At 39.6% G+C, this 25,917-nt stretch overlaps 1 protein-coding gene across 1 annotated transcript in view; it reads left to right on the forward strand.

The window, feature by feature from the left end:
* LOC128741136 (uncharacterized) overlaps window positions 1–25,917 on the forward strand; it is an 84,567-nt gene that overhangs the window by 25,411 nt on the left and 33,239 nt on the right. The window lies entirely within an intron of this gene.

Below are 25,917 nucleotides of genomic sequence, written 5' to 3' on the forward strand. Positions count from 1 at the left end.
AGGCTTCACCAATAATGGGTTTGAACAGCATCGAATTAGCTATTTTTTGTTACCTTCACTATTCGTGTTTGCTGCACTATGCGGGAACATAGACGGTCTGAAGTGAAAATTTATTCATGACAATTATTTATCAAGGTTTAAGGTTTACTCAGGCGTATTGCTGTCGAACGTTGCACAGTTGACATTGACATAATGTTCAAGTTGGTCACCTACCGCGAAGTAGTAAACTCATTGTATGTAATTTACTATTTTTTTGATTTTCTAAAGTCTTTACAAAAAAAAATTAATAAATTTTGCACAACTGCAAAAAACATTGAACCACACAAAAAAAAATTAACGGCGACATTTTTTGTTGTTGTCAACAACTGCGTTTGCAGTGGCAAATAATAAACATAAACGGTAACACTTGACATTATTGTGTCCAGCCGTTCCAGGTGGCCCTCGCAATTAAAACATTTCGTTTCCCTGGCTCAACAAATAAGTTATTCGATTTTGACGGTTTTGGAAAATTAAACAAAAACGAGTGATTTTTTTGCTGTCCATTTCGTTGCTATGGAACAATGTTCTAAAGTTTTCCATGTGTTTAACATAACGGCCTGGAATATAGAAGACGTTTTACCACGATAGAACGGTTCTAAAATAAGTTTGTCAGTTAGACAAGATAAAACAACCACTATATGTACGTCCTTTCAATGGCATGTTTCTATAAAATATCCACAATCAAGGGTCACACACAATTATGGGTCATTTTAACTTTATCTGCTGATTAATGTGTAGGGTTTTTTCTAATTCCCGTCGTAATAAGTAAAGCCATTCTAATTTTCATCATTTATTGGACGGATTTAATGAATACTCCAAAGGTTCTTGTCCTGATTTGACTAAAACACAGTTACCTTCCGATCCGTGAACTTTGAAATCACTGAAAAGCGCCTATTAAAGTATATTATTGAAATTACGCAACTGACTTAATTTCTAAAATCCGTCGTACCGTTTTAAAATCCGTCCATCAAAATTTTTCATCGTCCGAACTAAAAATCACAACAATGTTTACGAAGCTAACGCGCATGTATCTGTGTAGGACGGCATGACAAATGTTATTCTACAAAATTTCTGCAGGTCAGGCAAGTTTTCCTGGCTGTAGAATAACGACAATGCCTTGCGTGAGTTATTTTCATTTATGAATGACGGAAATTAAAACGATTAGTCGACAATGTCTCCTTCGTCGCGCGAAAAAACGTAGGAAATTTGGCTGGTAGGACTTCTTTAATGATAAAAAGCATTTAAATAGATCTCAGCTCACTTTGATTGATCGCGTATGATAGACAACTAACTAAAATATTAGGGAATAACTAGTTTTGCATTGTGTGTCATAAAAATACTAATATTTTTAATAATTTGTGTTGGATAGGACGGAAATAGGCAATTACGACGATGTAGCAACATACCCTACCTAAATATTAAACTAATTGATTGTTAAAATTAGCAACTAAAGCTATAATGACTCACAATTATGTGTGACCCATAATCGTGGACTAACTATAGTTCGAATTGGCGTACACCAGGAATATGTTGAAAGTAGAATATTTTTAGACCAATAGTTATTTGTTTATTTATAGTTAAGACCTTTTAACCATATTTGGTCATTCAGGTCTGTTTTTAGAGCAATGGCTTTCAAATTAAACAAAGCGCATTTCATATATTTTGCATATAATTTACATACACCAAATTTTGGTGGCTAACGGCACATATTCTACCGTAATTAAACAAAAAAAATCAGGGTTGTGTTCCACACACGACCGCGTAGTTGGCGTAGAACAACGTTGCATGTTTTTTTTGCGATGAAACGTTTAATATTTACGAAAACTTTTTACACCTATTGTTAGTATTAGTATTATTAGTTAGTAATAGTATTATCTTTCAAAACTATCGACACTACCATCCTTTGTATTACATAATAAGTTTTTATATGTTTAGAAACACATGCTATAAATACGTTTTGTCGTATTTTTAACAAGTGAGCCATTTTGTGATGCCAATAACAAATATTTTACCAGTGTCAATATCCGAGTATTCTTAGCATTCTTCTCCACGCACACAGCTTATTTAGAAAAACTTTAGATGTAAATTCATATCCTCAAAATGATACCTACTTTATTGACAACAGTAAGAACTGTTTCTTGATCTGCATTCTCCAAAATTCAAATCATTCTAAATTGAGCATACATTTGTCCGCACTCATCCTGATCAAAAAGCAAGATTGTCGTTCAGAATTCAGATGCCAATTAATTCTGTTCCGTGCCGTCCGAGGATGTTCTCTTTTGTCTGCTTTCTTATTCTTGACGCAACCGTCAGGCACGATAATTCATTCACATTAGCTGGTCCCTGAGCGCATATGCCGTCTGTTTGCAGTGTTACGTAGCAAGCAAAAAACACGATCAAAAGCGAAATTTATGCAATAAATTTACAAAGGACGAGTAGGACTTTACAGCGCGGAAATTGAGCAGCGAATGAATGATGATAATGACTCGTTTATTCTTTTTATATAGCTTTTCAGTTGCTTTTACAGATACACGTCAAGAAGGCGGGGCTACGTAAGCGCCGTAAGTTTCTACTTTTTTTTCTTGCCGCAGAGCCACACACTTGCTGTATGTAATCGTCGTCCGTGTCTGGAGAGCTGGACTATTGTCACGGTAAATGTTTAAGGAAATTTGGCCTTGAAAGTTTTCGTTAATTTGCACTAACTAGCGATTGGAAAACAATCTTTTCATAAATATCACACAACCTCCGTAGGACTATGTCTCTGTTTGCTATATTGGATTGTTACGTTTTGTGCACTCAAACTCGCACCCAGTATTTTACCGGTGTTCACAAATAAGTTTGGAGTTCCTCAAGGCAGCAATATAGGAACATTGCTTTACTTGTTGTTTTTGACGATGTTTTGTTAATCTGAAATTGTTTGCCGCAATAGATAATGTAGGGGAACTGTGGGTAAGACGAACAAGTTAAGAACTTCTAATATAATACGGAGAGCTTATCTATATTTATAAAAATGGATTTCTGTCTGTCTGTCGGGATGTTCCTTATAGAATCGAAAACTTCTAAACCAATCGGCGTAAAAATTTGCAGCGGTTTCTGGAGCCAGGGAAGGTTCTTATGATGGTTAGAGACCCCTCCCCCCACGAAAAGGAGGGGGGGCAAACAAATGAAACACAAATTTCTGCGTAACTCGAGAACTAATCAAGGAAATGGAACCAAATTTAGCATGTGGGTGTTTTTGCAGGCTTTTTTTTCTATGATGAATTGAGACCCCTCTCCTCTTTAGGAGGGGAACTATGACCCTTTCCCCCTTCAATAGTGGGGGGCTCCTATACAAATGAAATACAAATATCCTCATAACTAGAGAACTAATCAAGCAAATGGAACCAAATTTGGCATGTGGGGGGTTTTGAAGGCAGGAATTTTTTTTATGATGATTTGACCCCTCACCCCTGTGGTAGGGGGACAAGGACTCTCATACAAATAAAACAGAAATTTTTGCGTAACTCAAAAACTAATTGAACTCGAGAAATTTTAGACTGTTTCATAAAACATTAGTCAATAACAAGAACACCAGGAACTATCAATGGTAACATTAGATGATTGAGGGCGAGACGGACACAGGCTGTGAGTGTTGCCGTCGGAAGCGCCGGCCACTGCGGGGGAGGGGAGCCTTCAGTTGGGTCACCCCTGCGAAATGGTACTTTCTACAAAAAGATTTCCCGTGAAATGGAAAATTCTGCGTAAGGTTTTTCGCGAAATGGTACTCTGTGAAACTCTATAGTCCGCGTTATGGTCAGCCGAGAATTGGTGGTCCGCAAAATGGTATTTGGCGAAATGGTTTGTAATGATGGCGAATATTTAAATGCTATCCGCTTTATTTTATCAGGCTAAGCAATGGGGGGAGTTGTTTTCTACTTTACTGTGAGGAAAATTTGTATATTAAAATACCCATGAACTCCCCAGAAACTTGCTAAACTCAAGATTGTGACACAGGTCATCCGAGATTCACGATTTATGTACAACACAGTTTAATTTGTGGCAATACGAAGTTTGTCGGGTCAACTAGTTATCTATAAAATTAGAACTAACCTAACCATCAATTATACCGAAAAAATAGTCACCGCTTGGGTAAAGAGTAACGGTACAAATACTTAATAAGCGTTGCTTCAATGATCCTTCCTTTCCTAATTTTTCGCTTTTCCCTCTTCACGCCTTGTCTCGCCCTGGAGATTTTTTTTTTGTATGGGCTTATCACTTTGACCACAACATTATTGATCTATTGTAATGTTGCCCGGGTGTATGCTGTATTCTGCACTGCATTTCTGTGCTTTATCGTTATTGAGTAAACGATAAGCTTATTTTTTTTTATGCGTGCTTATGTGTTGAGGGTTTTACCCATGCTTCGATGCATGTCCTACTATACCAAACCTGTTTCGCCTCGTTATAGTTAGCACTGGTGAGTCCTCCTGAGGTTCAAAACCATTACCTCATTAGGTCCTCATACCAGTATACTAACCATAAGAAGCGTCTTCAGGATAATGTAGAACTCAGCATGAAGGAAGGGTGATGAGGGGCCAGAGAATAAACCCATGCTAAAAGTCACTTTGACATCGAATGGCCTGATTCTACTAAGATTCGAACCCACGACTATTCGCTTGTCAAAGCAGACTCGGTAACCTTGCGGTTACAGAGCCCCCCAAGCCCTGGAGATACTATAAACACTTGTGTTCAACACGATCAACACCTCATAACTTCCTACTACCATTTCCTCCCTCGATTGAAAAAGCTACTATTATAAAAAAAATGCTTTCAAGTTATCAAAACTGACTGACTGATTTAGCTTTTTATCAGAGCAATCTTTATACACTTTATAACTTTATACTTTAGAACAAAGCGAAAATCTTTATTAAATTATGGCGGTGGCTCTTAGGCAGCGAAAGTATAAACGGTTTTATAGCTGCTTTCAGCAGAGCGTAATAAGACTACTTGAGCATATGACCGGATTCTTAAAGAGATTATAAAAACCTTCTAAAGAGTGGGTCACTTTGTCCGAAGACAGTTTTAAAGTGGTCATCAGAAAGTGGAGCGCATAGTTATGAAACTTTCGAAAATGGTATACGAGATCTAGGGTCATCGGTTGTGCGTTGTGTATTTAGATTTCAATTCTTGAGCAACCGAATGTTGATATACAACAGGTAGCAGTTAAGAAAAAACGTAATTATCTCAAAAAAAACTATTTTTTGTTAAACAACGCATGTTGTTGGAATCGTATTTGACTGCATACTATCAAATTACTTATTTAAAATTGTTATTCATAGAAATACCTTAAAACCACATAAAACTCAAATCATTAGAACTGTTATCTCTCTTCCTCCTACACCGAGGTGTTTAAATTTTGAAATCTGCATTCATTTCGATCGAATTAACCGCACAGTCCCCCTCGGACTCATTCTAATATCCTTGTGTCCAGTTCAGCAAAACTTCTCTTCATCAGCATGTCTGTCTATCTGTCCGCCCCTTCCACCCACACCACCTTGCTGCGTGTCAACCGTCTTCCTCCACTCATTATTCGCTGCAGAATGGTGAAAATATTTTTTCTCCCACAATTCTCGCGAAACGTTCTTTTCCCCATGACAACGATGATGACGACAACGACGACGACGACGACGATGAGGACGGCTTCCACTTTTATTGCACTATACGGCCGGGCCGCAGAAAGGATCAACCAACGAACGAAACGCGAAATGTTCGGAAAAAATTGGATGAAGTTTCCAACAAAGGAACAAAGAGGAACCGTATACATACAACGCACATAGCGTGCAGCCCGGGCGGAGGCTCTTGCCGTTCCCATAGCCATACAGAGCAAAGCGGTTTCCGGAGGTGGCGAGGCATCAACGAGGAGGTTACCGTCGACGACGACGACGACGATGACTACGACGACGCCGTTACCGCGCCGAACCGACCAAAGTGAGAGCCTAGTTTTTATGAGTTCCGTTAGCAGCGAAGGCAGCCGCAGCCTAAAAAAATGTACACGAAACTTTAAATGAAATGAGTTTTCATGGGTACATAATTGGGGTTGGAAGGGACTGTGTGAAAGGAGAATCGCCGGGTGAAGGGGTTGCTGCTAGCTTTTTTTCGCAGAAAGTTAGATAGAGTCCACCGAAAAATGCGACTAACGGCATTGCTTCGAGAATGATACACACCGTATCTGTTTAGTCCTATTATATCGCATTTTAACGTCGGGTCTGCATCTGCGATGTCAGCCGAGTTTGAAATGCTTCGAACCACCCTAGATTCAAACACGCACACAACGTTAGGGAGATGGAAAACTGTAGCAGTACTTTTTCAGAATAGTTTTAGGTGATTTTTTCATCATTTACCGTTTTGACTCTCTTCTTGGAAACGATCACCGTATGGACTGGTATGGAGGATGCTTGTGCATCTTACCTATATCATAAAGTGAAGTTGCTAACTCAGGTGCTGTTCCATTCGGTTGCACATAAACGGTTTACTTTCGACAGTGTAATTCCTAAAAAAATGTATGGTTCCGTAGAAGTACGGTGAATACTGTTTCATCCAATCGATGCATCGGTCACTGAATGTCATTTTGAATCTGAGTAAAATCGAAAATAAGTGCACTGCATGAATTGGAAAGAACATTCGCTTTTTCGGTCGATATTATAGTCAATCCTCAGCTGAAATTGCATCTTGAACAATGACGCTATGATGTTATAAAAATTGTAACTCAAGTCGCTAAATTAGTGTAAAAATGTAGATCTCTGTATATCTCTGTTCATTGCTTTTAACAATTTAACATTACGGATTTAGGCTGATCGATAGTAGAATATGAGTTTCATCAAATTGTAACTACTATTGATAAGCTTTTGCACTATCTAAAGAATTTTTTTTGCTTGATTTTTTGGTTAAGTTTATGACAGAAAACAATTAGCTTGTTTTGAAAATCTCAAATTATTCACGATCCTTCATGATCTACCGTTGGCTCCGAACAAATTTTATCATCATTTAATTCGCGAGTCATCTTGATTCGGGTCCAGCCACGTTGCTTGATGAGCCTATCCGTTTCTGATGCTGCTGGGGTTACAGGACAAAACGCATTACATTATATTGTCCTGCAACAGCATCATAACGTGTTCGGCCCACACTAAAATTCTCATTCAAGTTTTGTTTCAATTGAATTTAATTAAAAAGCGTTGCAATCAAACACTAATTTTGACTACCCCTGCAGCGAATCCAATTGGAAGGTTGTGCTTCCACATTGTATAGCCTTGGTTATGCATAGAATCATCGAAAACAGAATTCAAAACAAACTCATGGTGGTAGCATTTTTTCTAATAAAAAAACTGACGGGCAGCATACCGAGCGGAAAATATGTTTTACTTTTGCATTCCTCTTTGTTTTTGAAGATGCTCCTGCGAGAATGGATATTTTCATGAAACGTTACCGTTAGAATGATTTGATAAAGCATTCTAGAGTGTTCATTTTGGTCAACATGGTAAAATTGCTCGGCCTCTATGATGGCAGCATTGATTTAGCAATTAACTAATATAACTACAACTCAGAGGTCTGCATAGTGAAAAAGGCTACTTTACAAAAACGATACCAAAATTTTGTTTTCTTTCCCGTTTGGTACAGACCGATCGATGTGATTTTCCGTTAGTTAAGGTTAAGGGAGTACCTTTTGCACCGCATTTTTTTGCCACATTTCAAATATTTTTTTCTCTATAACTCGAAGCACCAATTGATTCGGTTTTTTTTGCATTCTAAACATTGCATTTTGGACTAATATAGCAATTTTGATTTCATATGGAAACCTCATCTCCCATCCCCTACGTCTCCTTGAACATGATCATTAAAAAAACATCAAATGCGGTACCATAGTTTGGCGCTCGAGGGAATATCAGAAATGAAAAGTTCCAAAACGGCATGAAAGTATATTCAATTATCTTGTGTTTGACCCACCCTTTTGTTAAAATTCAACCGCATAACAAAATGGCGGATATTCAAACATAAAAGTCGGTTTTTTAGTCAAAAAAATTGACTTTAAACTTTTCTAAAACATACAAAAATTGCAATATCCATAAAAGGATGGGTCAAACTTTCAAAACCTGGTTTCGAGAAAAACGGCTTCGAAGTTTTTATTCACTGTGTAACATTGGCTCCAATGCTTGCATTTTGAGCATGAAAAGTCCATTTTGATCTATCGAAGGCGGGATCTATTGACAGTAACGTGGCCACCAGCTTACTTTTTCAACTTGTCTTTGTAGGTTTCCACCACCGATAAAAAATTAATGGAAAACTTTTTCAGCTAAAGCTTTTTCCAGATAATGGATTGCTGAAAAAATGTTCTTGCGTTTTCTATTGGAAATTTTTGTTCTATGAGGTTCGTTGATGATGATGATAATGTTAGTTCGAGACGCATGAATTTTTGAAACAAGTAATGTTCGCGAAATTGGAAAAATTTATATTAAAGTTTTCAGAGAAAATTGATGAAAATTGGTAGGCTTGGTATTTCTCACTCATTTAGTCGTATGAGCTTTTTTAGCTTTACTTCGTCCATAAGATTTACACGGAAAAAGCAAAGCAAACTGTTAGATTCATACGGCCTATTGTGCACAAAATACAACGTTTCACTTCATCACTAAACTGCTGCAATAGTTGTGAAATCCTTTTACACAAAGAGAAAAAGATCAAAAACCAAAGACATGCACTTTTCTCATATTTTTGCTTTCTTTATTGTGCATTTTAAATGAGAAACTTTTGATTTTGGTCTTGGCAGTTGCAGTAGGGATAAAAGCGAAACAAAAAGATCTGTGTCAAGGAGCAATGAGACGGAAATCGAATGTTGCCATATTCATCATTCGTCGTTGTCGTCAGCAGCATAGAGCCGGGGTGACTCGTACTGTTTCAAGCAGTTGTCTCCATTTAACTCGATCTTGGGCCACTCGTTCCCAATTTCCCAGTCGTCTCAGAAGTCGCAAATCACTTTCGACCTGGTTGAGCTATCTTGCACGTTGCAGAGGGGCTCTGTTCCTAATGCCGGTCTGGTTGTTGAAGAGAACTGTTTTGTCGCACTGTCATCTGGCATTCTTACGACGCGTCTGACCTACCGTAGCCTACCGATGTACGATGGGAATTTCTCCAAACAGTGCATGTAGCTCTTGATTCATACGCCTCCACCACTCTCCGCTTTCAGTTTGTACTCCACCAAATATCGTCTGCAGCATCTTCCGCGCGAAGACGGTGAGGGCGCGTATATCCTCCATTAAATTTAATTTCACTTTATTCATTTCATTCAAATCCATAAAGAACTACCGGTCTGATAAGGGTTTTGTACATCGTCAGCTTCGTATGGTGACGTATGCTTCTTGATCGTAACGTTTTGCGAAGCGCAAAGTAGGCCCACCTTCCCGCTTGAATGCGCCGTAGGATTCCCTTGCTATTGTTGTCCGCGGTCACAAGTTATCCCAAATACTCGAATTCATCTACCACTTCTAGGTACCGTCAACAGTTACCGTCCGTGGGAGACGCGCATTTGTTCTCTTTGAGTCTCTTCCTTTCATATATTTGGTCTTTGACGTATTTATTTTTATCCCAATCCTCCTAAACTCCGCTTTCAGTCTGGTGTAGACTGTACTCCTCAAATATCCTGGCTAATGATATCAAGGCTACCCTTGGAGAAATCGTGCCTCTCGTTTCGATGCCCGCTCATCGGATCACCCCCTCAAGAGAGTTGTTGAACAGCATGCAGGATAAGCCATCACCTTGTCCTAACCCTCGCCGCGTCTTAAAGGGACTCGCGAGGTTCCCCGAGATATGTACGAAACACATCACTCGAACCAATGTAGCTCTGATCAGTCGCGTCAGTTTGTCCGGAAAACCGTGTTCGTGCATTATCTGCCATAGCTGGTCTCGATCGACTGTATCGTATGCTGCTTTGAAATCAGTAAAGATGTGATGCGTAGTGCACGTTGTACTCGCGACATTTCTGCAAGATCTAAGGTAAAAATTTAATCCGTAGTGGCGCAAGCCTCCATGAAGCTTGTAGATGGGAAGAACTACTCCTTCCATACATTGCTTTGGTAGCTTCTTCTCTCTAATCTTGGAAATTACCTAGTGTAGGATTGTTGTCTGCGCTTCTCGGCCATGTTTATAAATAACCGCTGCCGGCAGGCGGTCCTTACCAGCTATTGTTACCAGCTATAGCTTACCAGGCTCCGTTGGTGTTCAGCAACCCCATTTATCGTTTGATTTATTGGAGATCAGGTACTAGGCTATTACTATAGACCATGGTCACTCCTAGGTTAACTTCCGTTCCGCCTCCTTCTGCTATATCGCCATTGAGGTGTTCATCGAAGAACTGCTTCCACCTGTCGACCACCTTACGCTCGTTTGTGATTACATTCCCTCCCTCGTTCTTGTACATATCAGGTTTTGGCGTGTAGCCCTTACGAGATTGGTGTACCTTCTCGTAAAATTTGTGCGTGCCATAAGTTCGAAACAGTTTTTCTAATTCTTCACGATCTCTGTGCCCTCTTAGGCACTTTTTATTTCTCAGGATCGTGGTCTACAGGTTTCTTGCTCGTCGGCATTTGGCCAAGTTCCCCTTAGTTACAATGCTCAGATAATTTTTCCAAGTAATTTTCTTTCTATCCACCGTTTGTTGGTATTTCCCGTCAAGCCAATCATTTTGTATTCTCCAGGGGTTTTCACCTAGTGCCACGTTAGCGGCCTCTTCGATCGCTGAGTGTATTCTTCTCCAACCGTCTCCGAGGTTTGAAGTAGTTTAAATTCGCACGTAGTTCTCCGCAAATTACAGGTTATCTAGCTACCGGATGAGGACCTAAGGTGTAAGAGTCCTAAAAGGATAGCTTTGACGTGTCTGGTATGCGGATGACAGTTTTAAGCGCACATATACTGCTATTAGGTGTCAGAGGTGTTAGGTCAGAGTCGATATCAGCACCCTGTAGGGAAACTAAACATTTCTTCTCTTCCGACCTAGGCATTCATACCCCCGCGGCAAGCAGCTGCCGTACGTTGCCTCCAGCCTCGCGTAAAAGGCTTTTTTCGTTATCGGGTCTACCTTCGTGCGGACAGTGCACGTTGATGACGCTGTGATCTTTAATCGGCGACTTTTTATCCTCAATAGATACATTCTATCACGCGATCCTGCTTTCTGCCCAACACTACAAAACCCGTTCCCAATTCGTTGGTGCCACCGCTCTGGCCCTTACCACCGCGGATCTTCTAAACCTTCTTTCCTTTGCGACAGATTTCCTACAGAGCTACGACGCTGAGTTTACGGGCTTCAAGCTGTTTCAGCATCCGGACGCCACCTGCGAAATTTAACGATCTGCCGTTCAAAGTACTGACTGAGTATCCGTTCGTCTTCCTTGTTTCGTCACCTAGTCGGTGTAGAATATTCCGATCCGTATTTACTTGAATGTTTGTAGTAAGGTGGGCTTAGGTAGGTTGACTTAGTAGGGCCTCGCTACCAAGTCTCGTGGTGGAGCTGGCATCTTGTAGTAGCAAGACAACACAGTGCCTACTTCTCTATTGTTATACGAGCTTAGTTTTTACCGGAGTCTTTTTCTACCGTCGCGAAGATAGACTGTTATCTCGGTCAATACTACGGTCATCACACTATTCGCACTTTTAAATATTATCATCGCATGGGAGTGTGTGGTACGTCTACAGAAATGATAGAATTGGGAGAATAAAACAAAACTAGGTATTGGACTACCTAATATAACGGGCGGTAGTAGTGTAGTGAGTAGAACATTCGGGTACCAACCAAAAGTGCGTGGGTGCGAGCCTCATCTTTCATTGCACAAGATCATTCAGTTAGATAGCTCTAAAAGTGACCAATTCCGCGTTCTTTGTAACGTCACACAGTTGTGGGATCGGATTATAATGATTGAAAGTAATAAATGTTGCGTTGAAATTTGAGATATGATAGTTCAGGTCGTATATTTTACATTTTGTTGAGCAGTATTGGACAAAAATTATTCCAGCCCGCGGCTTTCATAGGGATAAGTGGTTTCAGGTGCACCATTTTATATTCGGGCACCATTTCTCTATGGCTTAAGATGCTTTATCGCTTTATCAATCCTTGAAATTGATTTCGTTTAGTGCCCATTTCACGCTAATTAGTCCAATAAAATTTCACGCTAATCTTCACCTATAGAAATGGATCTCTGTCTGTCTGTTTGTCTGTCCCTATGTTCCTTATAGAATCGAAAACTACTGAACCGATCGGCGTGAAAATTTGCATGTAGGAGTTTTTGGGGCCAGGGAAGGTTCTCTCGATGACAAAAGACCCCTCCCCCCACTAAGAGGGGAGCTTTCATACAAATCTATAGCTATAAAAATGGATTTCTGTCTGTCTGTCCGTAAGTTCCTTATAGAACCGAAAATTATTGAACCGATCGGCGTGAAAATTTGCATGTAGGGGTTTTTGGGGCTAGGGAAGGTTCTCTCGATGGCAAAAGACCCCTCCCCCCACTAAGAGGGGGGCTCCCATACAAATCTATGCCAATAAAAATGGATTTCTGTTTGCTCTATGTTCCTTATAGAATCGAAAACTACTGAACCGATCGGAGTGAAAACTTAAATATAGGGGTTTTTGGTGCCAGGGAAGGTTCTTATGATGGTTAGAGATCCCTCCCCCCACTAAGAGGGGGGCTCCCATACAAATGAAACACACATTTTTGCATAACTCGAGAACTAATCAAGCAAATGAAACAAAATTTTACATGTGGGTGTTTTTGGAGACAAGAATTTATTCTATGGTGAATTGAGACCCCTCCCCACTTTAGGAGGGGGGCCGCTCCTATACAAATGAAATACAAATTTCCTCAACTCGAAAACTAATTAATCAAATGGAACCCTATTTGGCATGTGGTTGTTTTTGGAGGCATGATTTTTTTCTATGATGAATTGAGACCCCTTACCTTTTTAGGAGGGGGGCTCCCATACAAATAAAATACAAATTTGCTCATAACTCGAGAACTAATCAAGCAAATGGAACAAAATTTGGCGTGTGGGGGGTTTTGGAAGCAGGAATTTTTTTAATGATGGTTTGAGATCCCTCATCCCTGTGGTAGGGGGATAAGGACTCTCCTACAAATAAGACAGAAGTTTTTGTGTAACTCAAAAACTAATCGAACTCAAGAAATTTTAGACTCTTTCATAAAACATTCAAAAACTATCAATAGTAACATTAGATATTTCAGCGCGAGACCGCGCCACAGGCCGCGAGTGTTGCCGGCGACCTGCCGTCGGAAACGCCGGTCACTGCGGGGGGCAGCCCCCCGTAGAGATCACCTCTATCTAGGTTTATTTATTTTCCTATATCTACTGACCTCTATTACTTTCCTTCAGTTGGGTCACCCCTGCGAAATGGTACTTTCTACGAAAGGATTTTCCGTGAAATGGTACATCCCGCGTAAGGTTTTTCGTAAAATGGTATTCTGCGAAACTCTATATTCCGCGTTATGGGCAACCAAGAATTGGTGTTCCGCAAAATGGTATTCGGCGAAATGGTTTGTAATAATGGCGAATATTTAAATGCCATCCGCTTTATTTTATCAGGCTAAGCAACGGGGGGAGTTGTTTTCTACTTTACTGTGAGGAAAATTTATATAATAAAACTCCCATGAACTCCCCAGAAACTTTCAAAACTCGAGATTGTGTCAAAGGTCATTCGAGATTCACGATTTATGTACAACACAGTTTAATTTGTGGCAATACGAAGTTTGTCGGATCAGCTAGTTAGTCCAATAAAATAGAAATCTGCCTTGGAGAGTTCCGCTAAGTCAACCAAAATACGAAGACCGCTAGTTTCTCTTTGGTATTAGGCTTTGCAGTTGAGACAACGAATCGCTCAAGCTATTTTCGCTGCGAAACTACTATCCAACCTGCTCGACCATCATGTTAAAGAAATTATTTGTACCTAGAGCTGCGGAACCACTTATTTAAAACTCTTGAACCAATTGGAATTACGCACCATCATTTCCATTAACTACCTTCAGCTTTAATGTGCCAATCCTTGTTTTTCGTGAGCGACTAGTTAATCTTTTGACCAAACTCGTTACCATCGTTTCAAAAAAATATTAATAGTTAGCCTTTTGTCTATCGACTTCACTTCACAGCAGCACAATGCCGAATGCATTGAATGACGTTCAAATCAAAATTGCCGACCCAGCTTTTAATGTGCATATAAAATGGAGCCAGCCAGTATTGCTACGTCAATCTTTCTGCGTGGTACGAGAATGGCTGCAGATCTACGATGTATTTGATTTATTAAATTTAAATTCTTCAAGCTTACAGAGCTCAGTACAATATAGTATATGGGTCATTTCACGACAAGTGACCGAATAAAAGCTCAAACGTGTAATTTTTCTCTGATTTACACCAAATTTTGGCAGATTGTTTATTTCAGGTCAGCTTGTAAAAACCCTAGTGCCGGTGTCGGTTCGTGTTAGTTCGGTGTTAGTGCCGAATTAGAAAAAAAATCTTCTGACATTTCGAAAAAAATTGCTTAAGAAATCCGAAAAAAATTAGTGTCAGCGGCAGTGCTGCCAAATATTTTACATTTTCACACTTTCTTGAAGCAGTCAGTCTAGATGCAATGTAAAATACTTTGCGCTATCGTGGAAGCATGTAGCAATGCAGTATAAAATGAAGTTTCTTTCAACGGTGTTGCCAATTTTGCAATTTATTGATTTTGACGGTTTGTTTGATCACACTACTTCCTCTGTAAATTACCTCTTAGAAGGATTTTTAAATAGTGGAGCTTGCTTGAATTAATAAATTATTTGATTTAATTCGAGAAGTTGTCAAACTATAAGAAATAATGCTAATAATAACTTTGGTAAATTGAAAGCAAAATCGATTTTTTTAATATTTGTCCTTGTATTTTATGCTTGTATAAATAACACATACATTCAACCATAATATCTAAAATTTCGTTACGGACTTATCATCTTCATACGATGCACACGACCTCACATGATGCATCACAAGTTCACAGTCCAGTCACTCCATTTACTTTTTCCGCATCCATCCGAGTTCCAAGATAGCGCAAAGAAACGCCCGACGCTTAAGTTTGCCGTTTGGTCAGATAATCCTTTGCGCACAATGTCGATAAAAACACACACGTGCAAGAACAAAAACCTAAACCTTGAGCAAAATTTATGATTTGCAGAAGCGAAAGCACTGCTGCTGCTGCTGCCGCTGCAACAACCAGCAAAGAACGGTAGCAGTCAGTAGTGGAGCAAAACACTTCCAACCGAGGCGGGCAGAAGACATATAGTTGATGCGTTTTTAAAACTTGGATCCTGCTGTCCGTAGCCGCTTGGTGCAGTGTTTAGACTGACTTCACCGTTTTAGTCACCCTTTGAAAATGGGCTATTTTAAGTTTCGTCATTTTTTAAACATTATTTCTGTTGCTTAAAAAAAACTTTTTCGTATCTTTTGAGTCTAGTCGAAAATATTGTAGTCTACCCTATACATAACCACGATCCTACGGTTAAGGTTTTTAACGCGCCATACCTTTGTGCTTGATTCGCATCCTATTCCTTTATGCTTTTTTTTCCAAAATCTTTCCGCCACCCACTTCTCTACTCAATCGCGTTTGTTACATCAAGAGCCTTTATATGAAACTCCCTTAGCGGTGCTCTCTAGCAGTATTCACAGTTAGTTATTTGATCGTTTTTTGTGCTCTTTGTCGAGTCTTCTGTACTAACGGTTATCCATTTTCTGAGGAAGGGAAAGTGCACTCACTGTACGATATTCAAAAATGCAAAAATTCTGCACATTCCGCCTGAGCACTTTTTTCCATTGTTTGTAATTGACACTCACACACACTCAGTTGGCTTTGCATCATTATTCTGTTCTGCAACATCTAGTCCGAACCGAAATCTTCGATCCAATCGGTCTCTATTGCATCATTTCGCTTTTTTCTCCGCTATCATCCCAATAGTGCTCGGCGCATTTTTCAGCAAGTATCGCTCAAAAACTGCACGAAATGAGGTTTTCGAACAGAAACAAAAACAGTCCCATCGGTCTCCTTTTGTTCCGTAACTTGCTGTTTGTTCCATATATTCGTTGGAGGGAATACCGTCCCCCGAGCGAATCCTTCTGCTGTACTACAGCGTGCTCGTGTGTTTCTGCGGGCTTTCGAAGCTGCCCAAGCCCCATCGTACCCTTCGAAGCCTTGCGCAAAAGTTTTTGCTTCACCATCATCATCAGAATACGGCAGTGTCGTTTTCGTTTGCCATCCTTTCCATGCTGGCCGGTATCGTTCTTAAGTTTTTGCATCATCCGGGTTGGGCCACTAGACGTATATGTAGCTCGCAGTGGAAAGATTAAATTTTCCTCACATGCTCATGACTGAGCAGACACACACTGATGAACCTGACGTCCCGAACCACTCGCTCTCCTCGGACATCGACATCGAACTCTCTGTTTTTATCGAACTTTGTTTTGCTCACATTATCCCCTGGATTTTCGCTTTCGGGAGGTCAACGCTGCTGTGCTTTCCCGGCGGCTATCAGAAGGGGAACCCGGACACGACCACTTGCCTACCTACCTGTCTAGCTTTCCATAACAGATACGCATGGTTTTCCTCAGGGCCACTGCCGTTTTTTATCAGTCGTTTATGTAAAATTACTGGTCTAAACCTTTTTTATATTAAACAAAAATTACGTCGTTGTTACGTTTGACGGAAAGTTTAAAAAAGTTTAGCCCTCATACCGCGTCATACAAATGAAAAAGAATATTAAATGTTGGTTTAACAACGGTCACGCTTCGTAACCCAATTCAGGGGTCTGGGCCTGAATTTAAATTGGGCATTGAATTAGACTTGAATTTGGACTAATTTGAACTTGTTGCTTTATTTAAATTAAACAGAAAATTGTACTTAAATCTGGAAAAATTTGGACTGAAAGTTTTACTTTGAATTTGACATGAAATCGAACTTAAAACATAATTTAAAGGGTTTATCGAAATTGAACTTAACATTGGAATTGGAACTGGACGTAAATTGGAATTGAATTTTACTTGAGACTTGACTTGGGATTACATTTGAAACTAGACTTGAAATTGGCATTCATGTTGTGCTAGAAATTGGACTTGAAATCCGAGTTTAAATTTGAGTTAAAATCAAATTTCAAATTGGAAATAAATTAGGCTTGAAAGTGGACAGGTATCTTCTACACGAAAGTAGATACGGAGTTTTACTTAAAATTAGGATTGACATTTTTTGCCTTATTCTTCCACACGATTTACCTCTTTTCTATTCCTTCTTTTCACTTTTGTTTTTTTTTCTCCTTTTCAACTGTTTTTGGTTTTTGCTCTCACTTTTCTTCCTTTCTCTTCCGTTTTTCCTGTCTTTTATCATTTTTCCTTTTACTGTCCCGTATTTCCTGTTTCATTATTCCGTTTTACTTCGTTTTCTATTCCATCTTTTCTTATTTCCAATCCTGTTTTCCTCTTGTTTTCACTCGTTTTTATTTGTTACTAGCTGACCCGACAAACTTCGTATTGCCACAAATTAACCTGTGTTGTACATAAATCATGAATCTCGGATGATCTTTGTCACTATCTCGAGTTTTGCAAGCCCCCCAGTGGGCGGCGCTTCCGACGGCGGGTCACCGGCAACACTCGCGACCGGCTCGTCCTGAATGATCTAGTGTTACTATAGATAGTTTTTGTGGTCTTGTTATTGATTAATGTTTTATGGAAGAGTCTCGAATTTCTCGAGTTGGATTAGTTTTTGAGTTTCGCAAAAATTTCTGTTTTATTTGTATGAGAGTCCATATCCCCCTACCACAGGGGTGAGAGGTCTCTAACTATCATAAAATAAATTCAAGACTCAAAAATCTCCTACATGCTAAATTTGGTTCCATTTGCTTGATTAGTACTCAAATTATAAGGAAATTTGTATTTCATTTGTATGGGAGCCCACCCTCTTAAAAGGGAAAGGGGTCGTAATACACCACAGAAAAAAAATTCTACCATCTAAAACTCTCACATGCCAAATTTGGTTCCATTTGCTTGATTAGTTCTAAAGTTATGAGCAAATTTGTATTTCGTTTGAATGGGAGCCCCCCCCCCTCCTAAAAAGGTAAGAAGTCCTAATTCATAATGGGAAAAATGGTTGCCTCCAAAAACACCCACATGCCAAATATGGTTCCATTTGCTTGATTAGTTCTCGAATTATGAGGAAATTTGTGTTTCATTTGTGTAGAAGCACTCCCTCTTGAAGTGTGGAAGGATCCTAATTCACCGTAGAAAATATTTTTGCCTCCAAAAACCTCCACATGCCGAATTTGGTTCTATTTGCTTGATTAGTTCTCGAGTTATGGGGAAATTTGTATTTCATTTGTATTGGAGCTCCCCCTCCTAATGTGGGAAGAGGTCCTAATTCATCACAGAAAAAATTCTTGCCTCCAAAAACATCTACACGCCAAATTTGGTTCCATTTGCTGGATTAGTTCTCGAGTTATGAGGAAATTTGTATTTCGTTTGTATAGGACCCCCCCTCCTAAAGTGGGGAGGGGGCCCCAATTCATCATTGAAAAAAAATTGTCTCCAAAAACACACATATGCCAAATTTGGTTCAATTCGCTTGATTAGTTCTCGAGTTATGAGGAAATTTGTATTTCATTTGTACAGGAGCCCCTCCTCTTAAAGTGGGGAGGGGTCCTAATTCACCATAGAAAATTTTCTTGCTCTCGAAAACCTTCACATGCCAAATTTGGTTGCATTTGCTTGATTAGTTCTCGAGTTATGAGGAAATTTGTATGGAAGCCCCCCCTCTTAAAGGGGAGAGGAGTTATAATTCCTCTTATAAAGAGGGGAGGGGTCTCAATTCACCATAGAATAAATTCTTGTCACCAAAACAAACACCCACATGCCAAATGTTGTTCTATTTGCTTGATTAGTTCTCGAGTTAGGAGGAAATTTGTATTTCATTTGTACAGGAGCCCCCCCTCTTAGAGTGGGGAGGGGTCTTAATTCACCGTAGAAAATTTTCCTGCCCTCGAAAACCTTCACATGCCAAATTTGGTTCCATTTGCTTGATTAGTTCTCGAGTTATGAGAAAATTGGTATTTCATTTGTACAGGAGCCCCCCCTCTTAAAGTGAGGAGGGGTCCTAATTCAACATAGAAAATTTTCTTGCCCTCGAAAACTTTCACATGCCAAATTTGGTTCCATTTGCTTGATTAGTTCTCGAGTTATGAGGAAATTTGTATGGAAACCCCCCCTCTTAAAGGGGAGAGGAGTTATAATTCCCCTTATAAAGAGGGGAGGGGTCTCAAATTACCCTAGAATAAATTCTTGTCACCGAATACACCCACATACCAAATTTGGTTCTATTTGCTTGATTAGTTCTCGAGTTATGCAGAAATTTGTGTTTCATTTGTATGGGAGCCCCCCCTCTTAGTGGGGGGAGGGGTCTCTAATCATTACTAAAACCTTTCCTGGCCCCAAAAACCTCTACATGCAAATTTTCACGCCGATTGGTTCAGTAGTTTTTGATTCTATAAGGAACACAGGACAGACAGACAGACAGACAGAAATCCTTCTTTATAGGTATAGATTTTCTTACCCGTTATCCGTCTTTTCACTTCCCTTTTTCTTTCTGTTTTTTCTGTTATCTTCTTTCCTTCTCGTTTTTCCTCTTCGTCTGTTCCATTTTTCTGCTTTTAGATGCCCCGTTTTTCTGTCACGTTTGTTCTTTGTTTGGTTCCTTTTTATTCCTTTGCTCTCTGGTTTTCCCTTGCTATCTCCCGCTTTTCTTGTCTCGTCTTTCTCGTTTTATATCACGTTTGACCTCTTTTCTCCATTTTGCTCGTTTCCTCTATCTGATTTCTTTTATTTCGCTCGCCGTTCTTTTCTCTTTTGTTTTCACTAGCTTTCGGTTTTACATTTCCATACTGGTTTCGTTTGCCGTCCTTTTTCTGTTGTTTTTCCTTTTTCTGTCCCCTGTTTTCTCTTTCTCTCTTTCGATTCTTTTTCTATTCCGATTTTCTCATTGATTTGTTCTTTCCTTTTCGTTTTTTGATATTTTTTATTCGCTTTTGTCTCTTTTCCCTTTTCAACTCATTTTTTTATTTCCGTCGGTTCCGTTCTTCCTCTTATTATGTTCTGCTTTTCTGTCACGTTTTTTTCTTTTTTGTTTTCTTTTGTCGTCTGATTGAATTTTTTCTGTTCTCGTTCTGTTCTTGTTTGTCTGTTCTCGTTTCCTCTGCTCTCGTATTTTCTTCTTTTCTCCTTTTCTACCCATTTCATTCTCATTTTCTTTCTCGTTTACTTTGTATTTTTTATCGTTTTTCTTTCTTTTCTTTAATTTTTCTTCTGTTCCGGCTTTTTTCCTGTCCAGTGTCCTCTTTTTCTCCTTTTTTCTGCTTTTTTCTTTTATTATGTCATCTTTTTCCTCCCATTCTGTCACGTTTTTTCTTTCGTTCTTTTTCTTTTTATTCCAGTTTTCTTCTTTTTCTGTCCTCGCGTTTTCCTCTTTTCCTGTCCTGTCTTGTCCATGAAATCGAACTTGAAATTGTACTTAAAGTTATTGGACTTAAAATTAGATTTGGGCATAAAATTAAACTCAAAGTAGGAACTGAAATTGTATTTGGAATTTTACTTAAAACTAGACGTAAAATTGGACTTGAAATCAGTACAGTGGGATTTCGAATTTGGCAACAAATGCGTGTCGCCTATGTTGCCAAAATCGAAACCGTGCCAAAATCGAGACCCTTTTTCGATGTGAAAAAATTGAATGTAAATGCTTTAGAAATTGACTAAATATCATTAATCAACGATTGCAACCATTTTATGTTTTATGAAAAGTCCGCCAAGAGCTATCCGTCCGGTACAAATAAGTTATTGACACCCTGTGGTAAGACGTAGTCCTACGGCAATAAAAATTTTATTGTTCGAAATCACATAACTTTTTTCATGAACATGCCGAGAGCATCATTTTTTCGTCATTTAAGGGATGTATGCAGAAACGGATTGATATTTAGGCATATTTTTGGAAGTGAAATATCTTGTGTTGCCAAAAACGAATACTTTTGTTGCCAAAATCGAGGCATGCCAAAATCGAACCATGCCAAATCGAACCATGCCAAAATCGAAATCCAACTGTATTTAAATCGGGCATGAAATGTAAATTGAATTTTTTAAGTTGACTTGAAATTGGACTTGATAATGGAACTATTTTTATGCAAATAATTTACTTTGGGCTTCGGGATTACAGAAATTATTTTGTTTTATATTAAATTTTACCTCAGCCTGAGCACGCCAGTGATGGATAATATTTTCTGAGTCGAAAAATAGCATCAGCACTAATTACCCCCAGTGGAATCATTCGCTGGCGATCAAGATTAGCACTACACGTTGCAGAGAACAATGAATGAAATGAATCCAGTTGTTTTTAAAGTATGGAAGCAAAAATACTAAAATATTATGTATTATTTTCTATTGATTTTTATTGCCAACAACTTTCACCTCCCATCGTTCCTCCATCACCTCGTCGATGTTGATTCGATCCACCGGATCCGGATCCAGTAGGCTATGCACCATTCGTACAGCGTCGAACGAAATGATTTTTTCCACCTCCGGTCGGAACTGGAACTGACGTCCAATCTGGCAGCGTAACAGCTTCTTTAGGTTCTTCTCGTCGAACGGCATGGTTCCGTTCAGCATGATGAATAAAACCACACCGAGGGACCACAAATCGGTTGCTTTCGGTTCGTATGGTTTATTACTTACGATTTCCGGAGCCGCGTAGGCCGCCGATCCGCAAAATGTGCTCGACATGATGTTGATTCCAATTTCATCTTTGCACTCACGTGCAAACCCGAAATCCGACAACTTGATATTCATGTTCTTCGAGATAAGGATATTTTCGCATTTCAGATCTCGATGAGCAATGTCCATTTGGTGTAGATATCGAATGGCATCAGCCATTTGAAAGAACCAAAATTTGCTTCGTTCTTCCGTCAGGGCTCCGTGTCGTCGGATGTAACACAGCAGATCCCCTAGTTCGGCAAGACGCATAAAGATGAATACTCGGCTACCTCTACGCATAATGCTATGCGTTTGAATAATGTTGGGGTGATCTATTCGGCCAAGAACCTGCAGCTCCCGAGGTAGGAACTTGTCCAAAAAATCGGAGTCCTTGGATTTGCTTTCATCGACTATCTTACATGCCAGGTCTATTGATTTCTGCGGCCCATCCCCTGTTTTTGGTTCGTAATACTTGGCACGCATCACAGTTGCGAACGCTCCCGTTGCCATACGGCGTCCTAGAAGATACCCACGGGACCTGAGAGCTTCAGCGTCAGGAATCTGTTCCATTTTTTGCTGCCGAAGTACCAACCGTGAGCTTCGCCTAACCGGACAAAATTTCGATGGAACACTTTTGTCCTGTGAATTTCTTCCCGGTCCCGTCTCCTCTGAAGACATGATTCGGTCGGTGGCAGTTGTGCGTTAAATTTTTTCGGTTTATGAGTGAAAATTTTCTGAGAAATTTGATCTTGTTTCGTCGGAATGATGAAAAATGTTCGATCCAAAAACTGGAATTCTTCTGCTTCCTCCGAACGGTTTGCAGTACGAAACTGACAGACAAAATAATGCTTCTTGAAAGCTGCTAGGCTGCTGAGATTGATGTAATATTGTACACTCAAGCAAAACTGTTAATTGATATACAAAAATGAACAATTGAATATTGTGCGTGTTGTTCATGAGTCTGTAAAATTGAAAACATCATTTGCGCAATGTATGAACGTTCAACAATTGAATAAAAATCAAAACAAAACAGGTCAATTTAGTATTGCTACCATTGTAGCGCCTGCCGTTGTAACTTGTCTGAAGATTTTAAAGGATTTTTTTTTTAACTCAAACGTGTGCATATTTAGCCAACGATCATGGATCGTAACTGCGTGTTCCATCCTTCCAGTCCGAGCAGAAGCTTTTTGTAAACCCATTACAAAAATGCATCCAATCTTTGTGCCAATTTCCTCTTTCATACTTTCGAGAGTGCATACATTTTATGCAGTCAGTGTAACGATGATCGTATCAAGGGCTGGTTTGCGATAACGATCGCTAATCCGTATATGCTACAATGTAAGAGTTAATTTATCTCAACGTAGCAGCAACAGTGGTCCACCTTCGATATGTATACAAGTAAGCAGCGATTGCAAAAATAAAGAAAAAATGAGCATTTTATCGGCGGCGGAAATACTTTCTTAGCATACAACACTTGAGTCAAACGGCTTATTATGCAATAGAACCTATTTTCCTTTGTTTCACTCGATTTACTCAAATCATTTAAATTCTACAATTTTGTCAACTGTCTTTTCATTTATAATTTTTATAATATATATTTTTCATTACATATTTTGAAACAACAACAACACATAAAAAGTGGTCAAAAATAAAAAATAAAAAAGACGAAGTGTGGCTGTTCCTCCAAATCCAAAATTCAAAACCATTGTTATGTCGTAAACGTCATAATAAAGGGTGTCCACGGTAAAATTGCAACTCACATAATTAATTCGCAAAACTTGAGTTTTTATCCGATTGTCACCAAATTTTCAGGATATCAAATGAAATAATTAAACTTAGTTTTAGCGTTTTTATTTTAATTATTTTCAAAAATGTATCATTGATTAAATTATGTTCGATCTTGGTCCATTTTAAAGACTCATCTATGCGGAAAATGTTGCTCAGAGGGCCTGGCCGATTTAATATTTATTTTGTATAAACATATAATTGATATACTGATATACGTTTGAGATTAGCTCTTACAAACACCAGGATCAAACTGGCTGGGTATACATTGGATTGGTTGGTTTCGTCTCCATAACCGAATGACCGTACTTTGGCCTTAACCATGTGGTGGTAGTAGTAGTAGTAGGGGAAAGCCACCATCAGTTCAAGGACTTGCCAATGTATGTGGGTAGAATGACAGTAGATCCAAATTTGATTATCAAATGAATTTCACACTAATGTTGTTACCGAAGGGCCAAAAGGGATTGGGCGGACCCACAAGAAGAGGCACTTCTGCGCATTCCGGGGTTATAAGAGTCGCCTTCCAGCATAAGGATCCTTCCATGTAATAATCAATTTCGCTGTACCAACTATAACCCAAGTGATGATTTGTTTGTTTTGAATTGAGAAGTGTCATATTTGCTTCAGACCTTAAGGATTTAGGTTGGCAATCTACTCCACAATATGACATTAAGATGAAATGCGGTATATATGGTAAAAATAGAACAATTTCGCCAGCAGTCCTTCGTATGGAATAGAGCAGCGTCCTTTGAGGTTCCATAAGTACTTCTAATAGTTAATTTAATTTTTCATTCTGGTATCCATGTGCAGTATTAAGACTCGTTTTGGCCAAAGTTTTTACTATATAGCAGGAGATGCTTGATAAGCTAAAACGAAAAAATAATTAAAATAACTTATTAGGCTTACCTATTAGCTGGGCCGTGTGGCTCCGTCGTCTGCCCAAAACCGCGGTTTTGAGACTAGGCAGCCGGGAAACACTCAGCATCGCACCTCCTAGCTTGGCTACTCAATTGAGCATTACCAGGTATGGCCACGTGGAGGCGCTAGGTAGGGGCTTGGGATGGCTAGAGCTATATTGGACGCTCCTCATTTGCCTTCTCCTTTTCATACCGCATGACGATAGCCTCAGATATGCGGCACAAACTGAGCATAAAGCCAGTGATGTATTTGCCATGTTTGGAGATAAAATTTTAAAGATAAGTACATCAAATATTTGAACGAGCTCGCAATTTCTTTAAAAACTCGAATAACTCAGCTCTGACACGGATTTTTGAAGCAAAATTTTGCACGACGATAGCCATAGATATGCGGCACCAACTGAGCATAAAGCCAGTTATGTATTTGCCATGTTTGGAGACAAAATGTTAAAGATAAGTACATCAAATATTGTTTGGCCTTAACCATGTGGTGGTGCACTAAAACAGATTGCTTCACCTACAAGATCAACTGGGACAGACTGGAAAGGGACCTGCTGGAGGGAGCCCGTTGTCCCACGAAGCGAGAAGTGCTCCGCAGCACGATGACCATCTACGATCCACTAGGTTTGATTGCACAGTACCTCGTGTATCTCAAGGTACACGATGGAGGGCCAGATCTTCTATCTGGAACTATCTGTTTTTTTACAGATGGTTCAAAAATGGGGGCCTGCACAGGCTCCGGAGTCTACGGACCCGGCATCAGGGAAACTATCTCATTTGGAAAGTGGCCCACCGTTTTTCAAGCAGAAGTATATGCCATATACATCTGTGCGACAATATGCTTGAAACGAAAGTACAGGCATGCGAAAATCGGTATCTTCACGGACAGCCAAGCAGCACTACTGGCTCTCAAGTCCGCCAAATGCGAGTCCAAATTAGTTTGGGAGTGCAGCACAGCATTGAGGGAACTCTCCCGCCAAAACAAAGTTTTATTACTTTCGGTGCCCGGTCACTGCGGAATCGAGGGCAATGAATTTGCTGACAACCTGGCAAGACAAGGATCAGCTCAGCAATTTATTGGTCCTGAACCGTTTCTGGGCACCGCCACATCCGCCGTAAAAGGCGAATTGATGACATGGGAAAAGCTAGAAATAGCATCCCGTTGGAATCAAACACAGGGTTGTAGACAAGCTTAACAGTTTATCTACCCAAACTCTGCAGTAGCTAAAAAACTACTCCATTTAACTCGTAGTGAACTACGCACGATCACGGGACTCCTAACAGGACACAGCCCCGCTCTTTATCATTTAAAGAATATCGGCAAGGTATCATCTGACACCTGCCGCTTTTGTAACTC

Source organism: Sabethes cyaneus, chromosome 3 (assembly GCF_943734655.1).
Source record: "Sabethes cyaneus chromosome 3, idSabCyanKW18_F2, whole genome shotgun sequence".
Classification (NCBI taxonomy): domain Eukaryota; kingdom Metazoa; phylum Arthropoda; class Insecta; order Diptera; family Culicidae; genus Sabethes; species Sabethes cyaneus.